The 18,513-nt window shown below is 38.9% G+C and overlaps 1 long non-coding RNA gene across 1 annotated transcript in view; it reads right to left on the bottom strand.

The window, feature by feature from the left end:
- The window catches only part of LOC133529598 (uncharacterized), a 108,165-nt gene that overhangs the window by 14,498 nt on the left and 75,154 nt on the right, over nucleotides 1-18,513 (bottom strand). The window lies entirely within an intron of this gene.

Below are 18,513 nucleotides of genomic sequence, written 5' to 3'. Positions count from 1 at the left end.
TTATATGGAATAATGCTTCGATTTCGCGAAAATAAAATCGGAATAACTGGAGATATCCAAGATATGTTCCTAAGAGTGAAAATCATCCCTGAAGATCAAGATGCATTTCGTTTCTTGTGGAGAAACACGTCTGAAGGCTCCGCTGCTCCTGACGACCCTATAAAAACGTATAAGATGACATGTTTAATATTTGGAGCAAATTGTGCACCATTTATTTCGCAGTTCATAAAAAACAAGAACGCCGTGCGCTATGAGTCATCGATGCCGGCCGCCGTATCTGCAATATGTAAACAACATTATGTAGATGATTACATTGATAGTTTTGAGGACGAAGAAACTGCAATAAAAGTGGTACAAGAAGTGGCGTATATACATAAACAAGGCGGTTTTAACATTCGTAACTGGACGAGCAACAGTGAAACATTAATAAACAGTTTACCAAAAGAGAACTTAGGTTCAACGGCCATAAGGTTCAAAATCGATCAACAAGATAATGGCGAACGTACGCTCGGATTAGTTTGGTTTCCAAAGGAGGACTTACTTGGTTTTGATGTCTCTTTCAAACGCATACCGGAGGCAATCATATCTGGAGAGAAGATACCTACAAAGCGAGAAATGCTGAGAGTTGTTATGTCGATATTCGATGTGTATGGGTTCCTATCACCGATAACAATAAGAGGAAAAATAATAATCCGTGATACATGGGCACAAGGATTACTTTGGGACGACATGATTCCGGAAGAATTATTTAAAAAATGGATCGAATTCCTCGAGCTATTGAAACGGGTAAGTTCAGTGCGCCTGCCCCGATACTATCAAGCCGCCACGCGTGCGAGTGAGACAGACGATGCACCGAATGCACCGGATAGTGCAGGCCGCCGGCCGGCTATGTATACAAACCTACAACTTCATTTGTTGTGTGACGCGTCATCGCAAGCCTTATGCGCCGTAGCGTACTGGCGCTGGTTAGATAACAATAACCGGTGGCAATTAGCATTTATTTCGAGTAAATGCCGAATTTCACCTACTAAACATAGAAGTATTCCAAAATTAGAATTAGAAAGTGCATGTCTAGCAGCGAGACTAGCACATAGTATAATCAAGGAACACAAAATGAGCACGGAGAAAATTTATTACTGGACTGATTCGACCTGTGTGCTTCACTGGATATATAACGATGCACGTACCTATAAAGCGTTCGTGGCGCATCGGCTCGGGGAATTAGATGAATTAACTCAATCTGCTCAATGGAGATACGTACCTACGAAAATGAACGTAGCTGATATTGCTACACGAGACACCTGTGAACTCAGAATGCTGGAAAATGAATGGTTTCACGGTCCCGACTTTTTGTATGGCAATGAGGAAACTTGGCCTTCAAATAAACAGCTGACGAAGCCTAACCCTTTGGATTTAGAGTATACAATGATTGTAAATGTATCTCCTGAAAACTTACCAGCTGTTCCTGAACCTGAAAGGTTTTCATCGTGGTTAAGATTACTTGGAGCTACCTGCGCTATACTTATATTTATAAATAAATGTAAAAAACTTACTTGCGAGATTAATGGAGACCTGAAGGAAAAGGCGGAGCGCTTGCTAATCAAATATTCTCAAGCGCAGTCCTTTCCTGAAGACCTGGATAACCTGAAAAATAAAAGAAATTTAGACCGGAAAAGCAGATTACTTACCTTGACCCCATTTCTCGATGAACACGGTATTCTGCGCGTCGACGGACGAATTGGGGCGGCCCAGGAGGTACTACCGGAGACAAAACAACCCGTGATCCTCGATGGAAGTAATTACGTTACTAAGCTTATTGTAAAACATTATCACGTGACGGCCGCACATGGAAATCAAGAAGCAGTGGTAAACAACCTGAAACAGAAATACTGGGTTATTCGAATTCGTCCAACTGTGAAACATGTAAGCAGTAAGTGCATGTTCTGTAGAATAAAAAAAGCGCAACCGCAACCACCTAGAATGGGTGACTTACCTCCTGCTCGCATGGCCCACCATCAGCGCCCGTTTACGTTCTGTGGCATTGATTTGTACGGACCAATGGAAGCAACAGTATTGAGACGTCGAGAAAAGCGGTATGGAGTTTTATTTACGTGTCTTACCATGCGAGCTGTTCACATAGAAATAGTCACGAGGCTCACAGCTGACGCACTAATAATGGCTCTGCGAAGGATGGCGGCGCGTCGTGGTTGGCCTCAGCAAATTTTCTCGGATAATGGCACAAACTTGAGAGGGGCTGATAATGAACTTAAGAAGTCTATTAGTGAATTAAATCACACCGCATTAAAAGATTTGGCCTTGAAATATGGCACCACTTGGAATTTTTTGCCACCAGTTAGCCCCCACTGGGCTGGCGCGTGGGAGCGACTTATTCGATCAATAAAGGCATCACTCAAGGTGGTATTAAAAGAACAGGCTCCGCGAGATGAAGTTTTGAGCACGTTCATGGCAGAGGTCGAACAGATGGTAAACAGTCGCCCGCTTACACACGTCACAGTTGAACCGAAAAGTGATGAAGCCCTCACGCCAAATCATTTTTTACTTGGTAGTTCTTCCAACTTACCGACTCTCGGTTTATTTGATCACTCCGACATGTACCTTCGTAAACAATGGCGAACCTCTCAACGACTTGCAGACCTATTTTGGAAGCGGTGGGTACGAGAAGTACTGCCACAGATGATCCCTCGCCAGAAGTGGCACCAAGACCAACGACCCTTACAAGTGGGAGATCTGGTATTGGTTGTGGATCCTGCGTCACCCCGTAACGTTTGGCCTAAAGGAAGGATACAGGAAGTGATTCCGGGAAGAGACGGCCGCATAAGAGTGGTGCAGATAAAAACCAAATCCGGAACACTACGTCGATCAGCTGCACGCGTCGCATATGTACCTACTGAAGTTGAGTAAGTGCTGATGCAGCACTGGGGTGGGGTATGTAAGCGACGCGATTTTCTTTTGTAATTTATTTTATATTTTTTATTAAAAAGTGGGTGCCTGGAAGTCTGAGTGGAATGTGCCGGTTCAGGGCGACCGAGGGGAGCGGGAGAGGAGGGGGACAATCGGAGATTTGTCATTGGTTCTCAGCGGTCAGTCGATGTATAGAATCACGCGCTAAGGTACATGCTTCTCGCTGTCCAAACACCCTTACGTTTTGTTACTTAAAAACTGCATATCATTTCACCACGTCCCCTACAGTAGGGTCACCTGAGAGCGCACAAGCGACGCTCTCAGCGGTAGAACGCAGTCGCTGAGGTCGAAAACCAAGGTTGCCAAAGCTCAACGAGGGGTGGGAGGGGGTTAGGGTCGGCAACGCGCATGTAACTCCTCTGGAGTTGCAGGCGTACATAGGCTACGGATACTGCTTACCATCAGGCGGGCCGTATGCTTGTTTGCTACCGACGTAGTATAAAAAAAAAAAAAACGACTAGGTGATGATGATGAGTGTAGTGTATACATGATTTTGGCACTTTGTCCGTATCGATATTTTCAGACGTGACAGTACGAGCCGGAGTTTGAACCCGCGACCTCCGGATTATAAGTCGCACGCTCTTACCGCTAGGCCTCCAGCGCTTCCAACAGTAGTAATACCATATTTAAATAGCCTGCCACGGCAACCAAACCCATATTCACTTGTAAAATGGCGTAACGTTATAGGGATTTAATGGTACTTATGACCTTGTTTAAGTAAGGCAATGTAAAGTTTGACATTCGCATCGCTTATAACATGAGGACAAACATTTGCCTCGGCTAAGGATAATCAGTAAAATGATATATTTCCTCCCGCTCTCTTAAACTCTCGGTAATCCCTCACCATAGTGGTTTTCTCTCTTCCCAACAAACCCAAACCCAACCAAACCCAACCGGACACAAACCCAACAAGGCCTAGTTTATCCTCTGGGTTGGAAGGTCTGATGGCAGTCGCTTTCGTAAAAACTAGTGCCTACGCCAAATCTTGGGATTAGTTGTCAAGCGGACCCCAGGCTCCCATGAGCCGTGGCAAATGCCGGGACAACGCGAGGAAGAAGAGTGGTTTTCTCTCTTCTTCCTTCACCGTACAAGCAATCCGTCTCTGGAATTTGCTCCCTCTGACGATCAGACAGGCTCCAAGCAAGTTAACTTTTAAACGTTTGCTTTATAACCACCTGCTAAGGCAGACGTAGTGGGAATTAGTCGGTAAGTAACCCATAACGCACGTGCAATTGTATGTATATGTATCTATCCTTGTTTATCCATATATATGTATATATTTATGTACTCATAGTCATAAGGTATAATGAAACATAATATAGTATTTATTTAGAAATTTTATTTCGCTTAAAATTTACGGTTTTTGTTTTGTTTAATTCTCACTGCACCCACCTTGAAGTTTCTCTGTTTTGCCTTATGGTTGACTGGTAGAGAATGCCTATTGGCATTAAGTCCGCCTGTTATACTCTTTTTTTATGTGCAATAAAGTTTAAAATAAATAAATATATGGCTTCAATGAGCAAAAAACAAAGGAATTAATCACGCGGCTAATTATCAAGATGGCGCTCGAATAGGAAGACGTATACATACACACTCCACTTACAGAAAGTCGGTAGATCAGGAGTGAAGCTCTTCCTTCCTGACTGTGTCTGAGCGACGTACGTATGCAAACAGTTCTTGCTCTATGACGGTCTTCCCAGCGCCGATCTTCCCTATATTGACCTTACATTAGTTTTGCTGATATCTTTAGGAATGTGCGATGTACATATGTGTACTTACTTTAAGGTTGTTATTGCGTGCACCTTTTTATTTCGAGATGTCTAATCATAATAATTAAAAAACAAAAAAAAAAAAAAAAAAAAAAAAAAAAAAAAAAAAAAAAAAAAAAAAAATTGTTTATTTCGGACCATAATCCATAGAAATTGGTTAGTAGCTTCTTAAAAAATTATGTTAGTCTTATGAATAAATATATATCTACAGGAAACTTAACCTAGTATGTATTGGGTCTTACCCTATTTGTCCCTCCCAATAATCACATCAACCCAGTATTTCGTGAGCGGGCAGTCGAGGCGATCGGCCAACGTCCTTAGCATGCTGTTGCTGCTTCCGCGCACTCTCCCAAGCAGTGAGGCAATTCTTTTTCGCCTTATGGCAAAGAAGTCGTCTGTTCTAGTAAAAATGGAACCCTATTACTAAGGCTCAACTATCCTTCTGTCTGTCTGTCTATCACCAGGTTGTATCTCATGAACCGTGATAGCTAGACAGATGATGTATTTCTGTTGCCGCTTTAATAACAAATAATAAAAACAACAATACAGAATAAAATAAATATTTAAGTGGGGCTCCCACACAACAAACTAATGATAATAAGTTTTTGGCAAAAATTTCATTTTAGGTACAAGCTTTTATCGCTGACTATACTTTTCTTTCCACAGGCAACTAATACTCATCGAGCAAATTCTAAAAAACCCAAACACAATTAGGTTGCGTTGTTTTATCATAGAGTTCCTATGTCCACCTCTTGTCTCCATCATCAGATCAACTTGATGGTACCATAATATTGCATTGTCACCCGACTTACATATGTATGCAAATTTTCAGCTCAATAGGAAACCGGGAAGTGGATCAAATTTAACTTGCAAGATTTGATTACAAACACAGCGGTCAGATGAAAGTAAATAAAAGCTTGTAAAATAGGAAAGTTTTTGATAAAAATGGGAAAGTTTTTGAATATAAAAAATAGAGAGGTATGGGCATTGTGAATGTCATCTGGCTTTGTGTGGTAGGGCACAGCCAGTGGATGTCATTCCAGATCTAGAGCAGAGCCCAACTGGGGAAGTACCTCCACCTTACAGAAAACAGCAGCCAAATAACACTAGACCCTACTCATAGTGTTGTGTTCCTGCCGGTGAGTAAGATTGCCAGAGCTCATCGAGGGGAGGCGGGTTTAGGGTCGGCAACGCGCATGTGACTCCTCTGGAGTTGCAGGCGTACATAGGCTACGGAGACTGCTTACCATCAGGCGGGCCGTGTGCTTGTTTGCCACCGAAGTAGTATAAAAAAAAATCCTTATTATAGTTCACACTAGAAATTATGTGTTCTCTACTATTACTTCGTGGGCTTCGTGAACAGTCCAGATGCAAGTTCGCCTCCGCGGCGACTTCAATTTCACGCTACCGAGACATCTCACTCATACGAGTTTAAGGAGCGTTTGCATCGTGACACCACTTGTACAACTACTAATACTTTGTACAACTTTCACTAAGTTAAACTAAACTTTTAGTGAACTATTTTTGCCGGAGCCATGGAGGTCGAGCGCGCGCCGCCTTTTTAAAAACGGCACATACAGGTCTACATAACTTTGACACCCACCCGCTATCTTCATAGACCCGTGAACAAGATGCATGTAACTGCGTCGTAATATCGGGAGCTCGAAAGGTACGAGATCACGGACCATATCGTCGTCGATTTAAGTCTAATGAAACTCTGACCGTGAATCATTAAAAATTGTGGATATGTCATGGTCAAAAGTGGCGTTTTTTTTTTTGGAAAAGTCATATTAGACACGAATATATCCGATCCATATCGTCGCTAGACCTAATAAGTATTTGACGTATCATCGGGCTGTTAGTCTGGTATTAATTTCCGATGCTAGAAATAGTAGTACAAATAAATTATAGCGTTTACATGCAAAACTTCTGCGCGCACTGTTTTCTTTCTAAAACAATTTTTAGCGTGGGTTATGAGTGACTCTTAAGAGTCCGCAGCAAGGTCGGCTGAATTTCACCTTTCCATACAATGGAAGTTAAATAAATAAATATTATAGGACATTATAACACAAATTGACTAAGTCCCACAGTAAGCTCAATAAGGCTTGTGTTGAGGGTACTTAGACAACGATATATATAATATATAGATATTTATAAATACTTAAATACATAGAAAACACCCATGACTCAGGAACAAATATCCATGCACATCACACGAATAAATGCCCTTACCAGGATTTGAACCCGGTACCATCAGCTTCATAGGCAGGGTCACTACCCACTAGGCCAAACCGGTCGTCAAAGTTACGTTCTCATTTTAAAACTACGAGTTGGATTGTAATGAAACTTGTTATTTCTATGCCTGTAAATAGTTTATATAGCTCCAGCTTATAAAACAAACAAAATAGAGCAAAAACAAGTTTTGTATGAAAAACTTAAAACTGTATTTTTTTAACTATGGTATCTGAAGCTACATAAACTAATTACAGGCATACACATAACTTACCCTATTGTAAGTCCAAAGTTTCATAGCAATCTAGCTAGTCGTTTTAACCTCCTAGGAACCAATGACGTCATCCTTTTCAGACAAATTTTAACTTTAATACTATATGTACAGAGTTAAAACTCTATGTAATATATTTATGACACTGGGCCCACGAGGTTAAAATGTATATTAACGTCACTACGTTTGTATGGAGAACCGACCTTGCTGTGGACTCTTAACAGTGTGGACGATGGTAGGAAAGGTTACTAAATTATTTACGAACTTAAGGATGCCCTTTGGTCAACAAAGCGCTCTCATCTGGCTAACTATCCTAATGCACGACTCACCGGCAACGCCGCAAAGTAAATAAATAATTAGTCAGGAGTTTATTTCCGACTGTGACAGATATAACAACAAAGTGTATGAATGTGAGGGACCAGCTCGGGTTAAACTTGTTTGCCCTAAGCCGAAACGGGTTTGCCTGACCACGTTGGGAAACCTAGTTAAGCCTAGGACAGTCTTTGGCATGATTCATTAGGAACTGAACTTAAATTTTTCATTTCTATTTGTTAATTGGGAACATTTAACAGCATATATAAAAATTAGTTTTTAGCGAATAAATATTACAAGCTTTTATTTTACTTTCACCTGACCGTTGTCTGTTTGTAATCAAATCTTGCAAGTTAAATTTGACCCACTTCCTGGTATCCGATGAAGCTGAAAATTTGCATACATATGTAAGTCGGGTGACAATTCAATATTATGGTACCGTCGAGATGATCTGATGATGGAGACAGAAGGTGGCCATAGGAACTCTGTGATAAAACAACGTAACCTAATTGTTTTTGGGGTTTTTAGAATTGTCTCGATGAGTATTAGTTACTTGTGGAAAGAAAAGTACAGTCAGCGATAAAAGCTTGTACCAAAAATGAAATTTTTGCCAAAAACTTATTTTTGGAACATGCTTTTCTTGCCAGGCAAGTAATAGTCATTGAGACAATTATAAAAACCCGAAACACAATTAGGTTGTGCTGTTTTATCACAGAGTTCCCATGGCCACCACCTGTTTCCATCATCAGATCTGCTGCATGTCATCATAATATTGCATTGGCATCCGATTTAGATATGTACTTATGCAAAATTTCAGCTCAATCGGAAATCGGGAAGTGGGTCAAATTTAGCTTCCAAGATTTGACCCACAGTAACTAACAGGGCAATAAAAGCTTGTTATAATAATAAATGATTATTGCGAGTGTCCCAGCATTTTTTGGGTTACAATTTACAAAAAGTTGGATCCCGAAAACACCACCAAACCGCTCGAGTATGGCTCGCCTAATAAATTTGCAAATATTATTTCTTTTAAGTAAATTGCGACCCGATTCGAAGAATGATTAAGACACGCTTAAGATCTTGGAAAGATCTTTAAAAGATCGAGTACTAAACGGCATGTCAAAATTGACGTATATTTCGATTCCGCTGTGATCCCAGTAAGATCTATCTACAAATTATTTCTAATTTCAAAGTGCCCCAATCGAGCTGCTTCTGTCAACTATATGACATACAAACGATATCTAAATGAAAACTTATCTATGCTAGAACTTATCGTTATCGTATCTCATTCTTCGAATCGGACCGTTAGTTTACTAACGGCCTTTTATTAGTGCTTAACAAGGTCAGAATTTGCCTAAAAAGGGATTAATTATTCAAAATGGCGAATAATAGCTTTAATTGCTAAGTATTTACAGAATGAGTTACGCCAAGTCGGACTTGGGAACTGAGGTTCCGTACTTACAGACAAACAATAATTCAGAAATATTTGGACCTCCTAATTTTAGCTGGGGGTTGGCTCCTGTCAAAGGTTTTTTTTTATGGCGGCGGCATATATTTTATCTGTCTCTTGTTAAGTACCTGTGAGACTTGGCTTAAAGCGCCATAAAATTAAAAAAAAAGTCTGTACCTAAATAAAATACTTCGAGTGACATGCATTTTTATAATATAAACCACAGTTTGGATATTTCTATATTAAACCTTTAGATATACAAAAAATACAAAGAAAAACATTTTTGGGAACCGTTCGACGTCCTTATTTCCAGTTAAAGAAAAAAAGGCGAGACCACGGATTTCCACTTGCTACGATCCTGACATACCTCTTTCGCTTCCTTCACTTTCATGACATTCCTCATACACGCTCGTCGGATTAGGGTGCTCTTGACCTGGCCTTTCTTCAAGATTTCCCCGATTTGATCAGAGATATTCCGCCGAGGTCTACCCCTTCCAGCTCCCTCTCCTACTTCTCCCTTACACACTGTCTTTGTTAACCTTATTTCACTTTTTTTAAGAAAAAAACTTACCAATTGTTAAATGATCGCCAGCATACGTACGAACTGGTCTCTTACACGTGTTATAAACGCGATACCTTGATATCTACGAAGTAAAGTTCATCAAATGATTACTGTAAACCATATTACACCCACGCAGTTTCAAGTGAATGAGTGGATGAAATTAATATATACGAAACGTTACTTCTTTATAAAGGTTGCTTTCTATTTGAGACTTCAGCAGCGTTATAGCTGTGGGAAATAGGCTCAGAAACGGCCTCGACCGGGGCCACCACGTGATGGCACGACGCTGTGGGCGCAGACTAGACGATTTTCGTGTTTGTACATACGTAACGTACAAATAGCCATGTCGGATAAACGTCAGTCCATACAATAAGTATGACGTGAGTATGACCATTGGCCGAGGTTTACGACAGAGGGGTAAGCTCTTAAAGGCGACTCCGGTTGGGTAAATGCTTTAAGACAACGTCATACAAGGTTCCCGCCGCGCCGCGCCGCGACGTACGAAGCGCATCCAGTGAATTCCACTGTGATAACCGCCTCATCGAAAATAAAGCCATTTATTCCATATTTCTCATATAGATATACATTTAAATTTTGTTAGTAGGTTGTAGTAAAAATAAAAAGTAGATAAATTAATTTGTTAGTCTTAATGCTAATGAAATATGGACCCCTTCTGGGACTCCTCCATCTTCTTTCATGCCTTTCTGTCCTTGCCCAACTTAATCCAGTCGGCTCCTGTCACTCGTGGGATATCATCAGCCCACCGTCTTATTGGCCGACCAACATTTCTTTTTCCCATTGGTCCCTTCCAACGCGTCGTTTCTATGGTCTGATTCTGTCTTTGAATCGTGAGATATGTCCAGCCCATCTCCACTTAAGTGAAAGCGCGTACCTGAGAGCATCAGTGATTTCTGTTTTATGTCTAATGTTTTCGCTCTTTACTTTTTCAATTCTTCCAATTTTTAATTTGCATGCTGTTTGGCTACATTTGATTTTCTGTTTTATTTCGTGTGTAAAAGTCCAAGTTTGGCAGGCATACAGTCAAGTGTAAAATGGATGTACACATCTTACTCAAAAATATGTCCCATAGCATCTTATTCCAGTGTAATACGAGCGTAGTACCATATTTATGAGACGATTCTTTCGATACATATTTTTGCACTTGACTGTACAATAGGCAGGGTAGTAAACATGTGTCAAATACAGTATTTTTAGGTGCAAACTGTAGTTTCCTTTTATAATTTCTTTCAATGTCCAAAATTTTCTCCAAGTTGCGTTGATTCTTCTTGTTACTTCATCTTCATTGCTAGACTTTTTAAATGACAGCTGCTTTCAAAAATATATGTAGTCATTGACATATTCATTATACACCGTGTTTTTATTGAATTTCGTTAACTTCAGGGTATCGGTAAGTACGTTTAAGAAAACTAAATGGCATAGTTAATTAAAAAAAAAAAAAAATTGTTTTTTTTTTACTATTTGTATTTTTATAAAAAGTAACTAAATGTTGCATATAGCGTTGTTGTAACACGGGCATTACATTTAACTCAACCAAACAATTGAAAACTGTGACATATCAATGTCATTTCGAACGTCAATCGTCCGAGATAGTACTACGTTTAGTATCAAATGTATGAACTCGCACTAAACACTAATCAAAAAGTAAACAGGCCCTAAGGCAAGTGTACACGCTCGTAAGGGCCTTATAAGATAAAAAATAATGATTGATTATCTCCGAAATGGAGTTAATTAGAATATCAGTGTCTTTGAGAAAGTTACTTAATTTAAGCTCAAGAATGCACCCTCGAAATTAACGCAAATCAAAAAAAACACGGTGTATACATATTACAGAACATTACAATACAAAACAAATACTCTTTACAGTACATAGTGCTACTTTCCCGCACACGTGCGGGAATGAGCACTTTCCGTGTCGAAACTTTAAAGAGCCATATGAGCTGTAAAACGTTGTACGATACACGTGCGAATAGGTATTGCACACCTCAACACAGAAAACAATATAAAGAACACAGAAACATTTATACAACAAGAATCATTCAAGAATACAGGAACATTCTACTCCATTTCTCTTTTTATAACACATTGACAGAAATGTCGCCCGCTTAGTTTCCCCCAGCTGCAAATGCTGCAATGCTGTACAATAGTGCCTTCTTAACCGAAATGTAACCTTAAGTTTTAATTTGTAAAGTTTCAGTTTCTGTGTTCGCAACGTGTACAGCCACCAGTGTGTAACTGAGTATAAGGTGCGTAACTGATCAATGACTGATTTAAGCTTAAAGAATAGCTTTCTAGATAGTTTTCCATACATGCCCGTTGCTATCTGTTTTGCACACGCATAATTATATTGCCATGAGACTCGCACAGTAACATTAACAACCGGCATCCAGTAGGGCTAAAATGGCCGGCTCTTTATCATTTGTCACCATGCCTGTCACTTTCTAACAAGTATGTAAGCGCGAAAGTGACGGGTATAGTGGCAAGTGATAAAAATTGAACCATGCTGGCACCACTGAGCGGAACGGCAATATAATTCTTCTACCTACCTACCTAACTACCTACCTACCTACATACCTACCTACCTACCTACCTACCTACCTCCTTACTTGCCCCTTCAAACGCAGCACAGCACTATATTCGGGTCCGCTCAGTTGTCTCAAAGCTTTTTAACATATTGCTGTGCGTCTCATGTCATAATCATGTTTATTCGTGCTTAAAACTTGTGGTTGGCCAATATTGTGGCAAGAATAAAGACATCGCCTGATATTTCGATATTAATGAAGTCCTATAGAGCTTGGTGATGTGAGAAAGTTCTCTTTTCTGAGAATTCCTTTCCGAATAAATTTCCAACTTTCTCGAAATAATTGATTTTAAATTTTACTAAGCGATTAAACATAAAATAAACATATTATGGACTTATGAACTTATGTACGAAATATTATTTGATTTACCTACCAGTCGGTTTTCAGTGAAGGAAAACATCGTGAAGAAACCGGACTAATCCCAATAAGGCGTACTTTACCCTCTGGGTTTGAAGGTCAGATATATGGCAGTCGCTTTCATAAAAACTAGTACCTACGCCAATTCTTGGAATTCGTTGCCAAGCGGACCCCAGGCTCCTACGAGCCGTGGCAAAATGCAACAACGCGAAGAAGATGATGATGATTACTCTATTTTTGTATCTAAGTTAGGTTTCTCAGGCTTATACTTATAACTATGCATTATTTTATGGTTATTTTTCTATCTATGTATATTTGTATCAATGTGTATTCAAAACGTGCATTTCATTAATTTCAGTGATTGTACACTTTTGTTTGTGTTTGTCATTCATTCACCGTTACTTCTGTTTTACTCATTTCCTTAAAGGTTAACTGGAAGAGATCCCATACAGGGATAAGTTCGCCTTTGTTGCATTTAAGTTACTCTGTAACTGTGTTTTTATTTCTATGTACAATAAAGTATATACATACATACATATAACTAAAGTGAGTTGCCCGTGGACGCCCGCGGGCGGACACCGCGCGCAGTAATTTACTTAGGTACAAGTTGTCTCGTAACCGCAACTGCGGTACTCATTGATATATATCTAAGAATTTACTTTAATGTTCTGTTATTCCGTGATTTATCATTTGCTTTAGCAAATGAATCAAATGATAATAAACCAGCCCCCGATAGGAGCACCCCTATTTTGACGTGCAAAGTGACGCTGACGCACGTCAAATTGTTAATTAAGCACGTGACGTTGACAGGGATCAAAACGATAATTTGAGGCAGCGACGCGATAATGTATGTCATTTAACTTGTTGATAAAATATCAATTTTGCTTTGAGCTATTTACCCGACTTCGGGAAAGGTAATGAATGTTATGGTTTTAGCTTTGTATGTACCTATGTAATACATAAACGCCTGAGAAACTATGGATGATACCAAGCCCAGCTTTTACCAATATTTCTTAGAATTCATGTACAAAACATCATTCAATATTAACCAATGAAGGAAAACATCGCGAGGAAACCTGACGGCATACTTGCATCTCCGAAAAAAAACGAAATTATGCCTTCATTCGGTGTAGGGACTATATGTAGATAGAATACTCTTTATTGGCACATCTGAGTAAATAAATACTTTGTTTATGTAGCCTATCCTGTGTCCCACTGTTGGGCAAATGCCTCCCCTTTCTTCCGCCGCTTATCACGGTTTCGTGCATGCTCCCGCCAGTTTCTGCAAAAAGCGTCAAGGTCATCCCGCCATCTCTGGTCTGCCTTTGCCCCGGCTCATCTGCTGTGTCCATTCTGTTGCCAATTTGGTCCACAGATCTGAGTGCATACGGCAGATATATAGTAGAAGTTGTAAAAACCGTTAAGAAGCCTATATCATCAGGTGACAAGCAAAACTCACTATTTACCACCACAAGTTGATAGCCATAATGAATCATATTACTACTAAAATATATTGATTTTTGTTTAATTATTTGTTTGTAATTAGTGACCTGACGATATGTAAAATCCTGGATCTATGTGTATATATAAACTGTAGGGCTAAGATGGTCGGCTTTTTATCATTTGTCACCATGGCTGTCACGTTCTAACAAGTATGTAAGCGCGAAAGTGACGGGTATAGTAACAAGTGATAAAAATGGAACCATGCTGCCACCGCTGGATGAGTTAAGAAGTATTAAATAAATTGAGCCAAAACAGTCCGATATATTTATTTTGGGATATTTTAAAAGTGTAATAAGAACAAGCACTATTGAATTATAAATACCTTTAAATATATAAACGGATGTTACATAAAATAATCTTACAACGCTAATTGCTCCGGCAGCGGAAGGGTTGAAGCGCAATAAATCAGAATTAGGCCGAGATGGAAACGCGCGCAAATTGGTCCTGGCAGCGAAAGTGTTAAGCTCAGTCTGGATATTAATACTTTGGAATTCTTTGTGACACGTTCTTATATTATTAAATAAATAAATATAAATAAATATTATAGAACATTATTAAAAAAATGACTAAGTTCCACAGTAACCTCAAAAAGGCTTGTGTTGTAGGTATGATATATATATAATTATAAATACTTAAATACATAGAAAACACCCATGACTCAGAAACAAATATCCGTGCTCATCACACAAATATATGCCCTTACCAGGATTTGAACCCGGGACCATCAGCTTCATAGACAGGGTCACTATCCACTATGCCAGACCGGTCGTCGGTGTATTTTATTACGTGATAAGGTAATATACAGGCTGTTTATTTACTCACCTGCAATAATTTACGGGCTGAATATATAGGTCAATAGGGTTGTTTCCATCTACAAATCTTAGGGCAGAATTGTATCCAAATAAATTCTTTTGGATTATAAGAACATGTTAAACTACTTTTAGGGGACCTGTAATGACCATATTTTTGTAAATATTGAATTTAAAATATCTTTTGGCACACGTCACGTGACCAAACTCGAAACGTCATTGAAGATTCTGATGGAGTCACAACTCTCGGATTGACACTGTTGACAGTTAGGCGATAAACAACAAATTACAAATGTCAGCTGACAGTTCGTATCTTCTACGTGTGTATGTAGTTATGTGTCAAACCGTAAACTGTGACATCACACAATTTTCAAAGAGCGTTTTGGGTGCGAAAGCTTCTGTCAAAATATATTTTGTTCATTTAACATATTTAAAGCCGTTTTTAGTATAAAAGTTGAATTTTAGGGCAACTTTTAGTTAATATAGAACGTAATACGAGCGTTTCAAAAAATTGGAAACAACCCTATTGAGCAACTTTTACTATGGAACCAATCCCGAAATCGCGAAAATTTACTCTCCCATAGAATAAGATAAGATAAGATAAGATAAGATACATTTATTGATAAAATTATACAGATTTTACACGTCAATTCAATGAGGTTGCTTTACCATACTGTACAATGTCAACCATATTATTACGAGTACATTACAATGGTCAATTTATATTGATTGCAATTTTAATTACAATTATTATGTTTATTTATTTCAATTCTCAAATTTATATGTTATTCGCACTTCCTCAAAATAAATTCATTCACACTGTAGCAACACAGGTCAATCAACATTTTTTTAAGTTTATTATTAAATATGTTTATTATTAAATATAGCAAGCTGAAGTGGTAATGGGCAGGCCACATTGCATGCAGAGAAGATGGCCGATGGGGTCGAAAAGTGCTCGAGTCGAGACCACGGACTAGCAAGCGCAGCGTAGGACGACCAGCCACAAGATGGACAGACGACCTTATTAAGACCCAGCGTGGGTCGCTTCCAACCGGTACATGTGGAGGTCCAAGGGGGCGGCCTATGTTCAGCAGTGGACGTCTTATGGCTGAGATGATGATGATGATAGAAAATATCAAGGTCAAAGCAGCCAAAATGTATGAAACAGCCAATTCTTTTTCGCAATTTCGGGGTTGTTCCTATAGTAAAAGATGCTCAGTATTACTTATATATCCAGCCCATAAATTATTGCAGGTGAGTAAATAAACACCCTGTATTGCCCTGACTTGTAGAGTCTGTGTGGAAAGAAGAGTCGTGGACTGTATGGGGTCCAATACATTCCACAACTCTTCTCGTTCCGAACAGACTCTATTGAAGTGCAGTAGGTTCTACTAGCAGCGTTTTTACAAGCTTTTTATTGCCCTATGTATGTACGGGTCAAATCTTGCAAGTTAAATTTGACCCACTTCGTGGTTTCCGATGAAGCTGAAAAACATACATATGTAAGTACGGTGATAATGCAATATTATGGTATCATTGAGCTGATCTGATGATGGAGACAGGACGTGCCCATAGGAACTCTGTGATAAAACAACGCAACCTAATTGTGTTCGGGGTTTTTAGAATTGGCTCGATGAGTAACAATCTTAAAGCCGTTCTCTAAACTTTCATTGATTCGAAACCCGACTTCTTGACTTTTCCTTGATAGAAAAAAACACGAGCTGCTTCTAAAAATGCACAATTTTATTTTTGATATTGAATTTATTGGGGGCCAAGCGCGCGTCGGCTCTACAAGGACCTAGCGTCGCGCCTTATAGATGCCACAGGTGACCAGAGGGCTGGCCAGTATTTTGCTCAAAGGATAAGCATTGCCATCCAACGTGGCAATGCGGCCAGCCTTCTGGGCACACTGCCCATCGGCAGCGACTTGGGAGACGTTTTTTATTTACTTTAAGTTTATTTGTAGCCTTTTTTATTATTATTAAGTTTATTTATGGTTTATTGTTATGAATTATGTAATATTAGTAACAAATTGATTAATTATTTAAATTGAATAGAATTTTAAAAACATGATATCCACGATCCCGGACATGCACAGCCGTCTCGCTCACGCTGACGCTATGTGAAAGAGATAGAAGAACCAGAACCCTTCTTCCCAGAGGTCTTAATTTTTTGTTTTTTATTTATTGAATAAACAAACAATTTACAGTCTAGAATTTAATACAAGACCCATCGTAGGCAAAACCTTGAGGAGGTTTGTGTGCCGATGGGGAGTTCAGAGAACAATACATATATTAATGTCTTATGTCTAATTAAAAAAAAAGAAAACAATGTAGGATCCTTAGTATAGGTAGCTTGTGTCGTTTGATGTCAATATGTGCATTTTAATAACTTTTTTTATATGTTTACCATTAAAGTACTTTACACGAACATCTTCTGGCAAATCGTTTAATATTTTAGGTAATTTTTATGTATACAGCCTAGTGCCATATATGTTATTATATTTGGGTTTACAATATTTGTTTTGTCTCTGTAGACTTCTTAGTTTTGTACATCTTTTGTTTACTTTTAGTTTAGTAACATAGTGATATTCTTCAGTTAGTATGGCTAGTTTACACTTATTTTGAACCGGACGTACATTACAGTATTTGAAAAGTTGTGCATATTCTGTTTCGTATTTCTTTTTGATATGCTTAGGTACAAGTGTCTTCAATAATCTTATTTGTAAGTTATACATTTTTAGGGTTCCGTAGTCAACTAGGAACCCTTATAGTTTCGCCATGTCCGTCTGTCTGTCTGTCTGTCTGTCTGTCCGAAGCTTTGCTCCGTGGTCGTTAGTGCTAGAAAGCTGAAATTTGGCATGGATATATAAATCAATAAAGCCGACAAAGTCGTACAATAAAATCTAAAAATTTTTTTTTTTTGGGTACCACCCCTACACGTAAAGTGGGGGTGAACATTTTTGTTTGCTTCAACCCTACAGTGTGGGATATCGTTGGAAAGGTCTTTCAAAACTAATAGGGGTCTTCAACAAACATTTCTTGATAAAGTGAATATATTTGGAGATAATTGCTCCAAAAGAAGAAAAAAAATGTGTCCCTCCCCCCCTCTAACTTTTGAACCATAGGCCCAAAAAATATGAAAAAAATCTTGGAAGTAGAGCTTAAGAAAGACATTAAATGAAAACTATAGCGGATATGATCAGTTTAGCTGTTTTTGAGTTATCGCAAAAAGTTTCCCCTTCATAGTAAAAAGACGTACACCCACAGTTCATCCCTTGGTTAACAATCTACCATACTTTAAGCTCCAGTTTAGCTCATTGTGACAGAAGAGTAACTACGGAACCCTACTCTGAGCATGGCCCGACTTGCTCTTGGCCGGTTTTATTTCTATATATGCTTTATAGGTTTTACCATAAGTACTCAGAGCGAAATTAATACACTGTGTAAAAAAGTTGTTGTATTTATAATCTGTCGTATGTACAATAAAGAATCAATAAAATATATTTATTGAGATAACAATATACATAATGGATATATACAGAGTATTACTCTAACTAGCTTATATCTAAAATAGGCCCTTGAGGCATTGTACCAAGGATGCTGGCGGCATTTCCTCGTTGTATCGCAATACTGATACGTTGTGCGAGGAAGCCGCCAGCTCTTC

The sequence above is a fragment of the Cydia pomonella genome, chromosome 21, assembly GCF_033807575.1.
Source record: "Cydia pomonella isolate Wapato2018A chromosome 21, ilCydPomo1, whole genome shotgun sequence".
Taxonomy (NCBI): Eukaryota; Metazoa; Arthropoda; class Insecta; order Lepidoptera; family Tortricidae; genus Cydia; species Cydia pomonella.
The sequence above is the reverse complement of the archived record's forward strand: the minus strand, read 5'-3'. Positions and strand labels throughout refer to the sequence as shown.